Source organism: Penaeus chinensis, chromosome 20 (assembly GCF_019202785.1).
Source record: "Penaeus chinensis breed Huanghai No. 1 chromosome 20, ASM1920278v2, whole genome shotgun sequence".
Classification (NCBI taxonomy): Eukaryota; Metazoa; Arthropoda; class Malacostraca; order Decapoda; family Penaeidae; genus Penaeus; species Penaeus chinensis.
The window spans coordinates 7,018,321-7,020,820 of record NC_061838.1 but is presented as its reverse complement, the minus strand read 5'-3'; positions in this window follow the sequence as shown (position 1 = coordinate 7,020,820).

The following is a 2,500-nucleotide window of genomic DNA, read 5'->3' as shown; positions in this document are numbered from 1 at the left end:
ATAAGCTGCCTTCATAGTTTCACGGGGCACGGAATTCGAGCGGCGGAAAGACATATTCCCTCATTTATATAAAACCTTAACACGCTCTGTCCTCTTCCCCTTTTTTTCCCTACCACTTCCGGCTAAAGCCCTTATTCCATTAGTTACAATGGCCCTTCATATTGATATATAATAATATGAATAATAAAGTATCAAATAACTTATCTACCAGATAATTTTCTCGAACAACAGGCTAGAGTACTTGGGTAGATGTGATTAATAAGGACGACTTTTTGGTAAGGTCAAACAGTAGATATAAAAACAATAATAAGCTACTCTAAGGACAAAGCCCTAGGTTAATACGAAAAACGATAGAAAGGGTATACAGCTTTTCCCAAATGTCGTTATTAAATGTCGTTATAAAAACAAAACAAGAACATAAACCTGATTCAGCTCGAAAAACTACTTCTCATTTCATTCAAGACTGATAAATTGGTATTTAATAACAATAAACGGAACACACACACATAAATATGAAAATAACGGGCCAGTATTACTTTTAGAAACATCAGCAGCAAAAATATCAGTTACAGAATAACAGTCTATAGAAAACGAGAGTCAGTCCACTCTCAGACAATATGAATTCAGAAAAGGACAGGGGCACGCAACAAGCTATAACCTCCATATACGAAACCATTGCAATATCCCAAAGATAAAGACAACAGTGCAATCTAGTGTGTCGTGATATTGCAAAAGCTTCCAATAAACTGTGGAAACTGGGACCACACATCAACAATCTTGTCTAAAGAAAACCCTTTGCAATTGGACAGTAGGCCGCACATCAACAATAATTTTATGAGAATAATAATAAAAATTCCCCATATTAAGGGAAGTGCCATAAAGGTCAGTAAAACGTTCAACCTTGTGATCTTCAAAAAATGTACCCTTGGGAAAAAGATAAATTATTTTCGCGCATACGTGAGTTTTGCAAATCGCTCTTATTATGACATAGCCACTAGATCAAAAGATATATAAGTAGCAGTCATAGCGCACGGACTTTATTTTGAAAATAAGTGGAAAATCAAACGCAATAGTAGGCGTAGCAAAAAAAAAAGAAAAAAAAAAAAAAATCAAAAGGAAATTACAAAAAGTATATTTTGGAACTTGTTGGGGCTCTACACACTTGGAACAAACACTGACAATGAAAACAAATAAAATCAACTTGCAACAATTTAGAATGGAGTACTGTGATGCAACAATTCTAGAATAGAATATAACAACAAGGAAAAAGAAGGAATAAGGATGGTAACAGACATTGAAAGAATAATTGAAGAATAATCTCTTGAATAATTATTAGGCCTATACTGTTGCATCTAATTATTGTTAGTAACAAATCGCTGCCATTAAATTCCAGAACACAGACCGTAGGTGTTTCTTTATCTCTCCTTACTTCATTTTCTTGTTTGCTCCTTCGCCTACTACAAGCTAGTACTGCTAATAATAATGATAACTATAATAGTAATGATAATGCTAATAATAATATTAATAATGATAATGATGATGTTAATAATGATAATGAGGATGATGATGATGATGATGATGATGATGGTGATGATGATGGTGATGATGATGATGATGATGATGATGATGATGATGATGATGATGATGATGATGATGATGATGATGATGATGATGATGATGATGATGATGATAATGATGAGGATAATAACAACAACAACAATAATAATAATAATAATAATAATAATAATAATAATAATAATAATAATAATAATAATAACAATGAAAAAAGAAAAGCAACCAAAATAAAAACGAGAAAAAGAAAAATATATAACAATGAATATAAATGACCTCAACAGCAATGACTCGACGCCTTCATGATTTTCTTTCACCAAAAGGAATAGTGAAGCAACGCATATACTATTCCGTGCCTGAAAACCGTACTTCAAAACAAAGTTGATTTGTTGATAGGAATGTTTTCCTCGTCACATTATCTCTAAAGGCTGATAGTATATATATCTATATCTATATTTCTATCTGTATATATATACATTTATATACACACATAAATATATATGAATTTTATATATGTATATACATTTATATATATATATTTATTGGTAGAAAAAGTGATATAGTTAGACATATAGATAGTAAATAGAGTGATATAGTTAAATAGATAGATTAGTAGACAGAGTGATAGAGTTAGATACATGAATAAATAGATAATCAGAAAGATAGATAAATAAATAGATAATCAGAAAGATAGATAAATAAATAGATAATCAGAAAAATAGATATATAAATAGATTGATAGGTAAATAGGCAGATGCAATGTATATATCTATGTTTATGTATATATATACATATATATATATATATATATATATATATATATATATATATATATATATATATATATATATAATCCAATTCGATCATTGTCCGCTTCTTTTCTCCACGTTTCCAGCAATCTCCTCCGGCTTATTACTTCCATTACAAA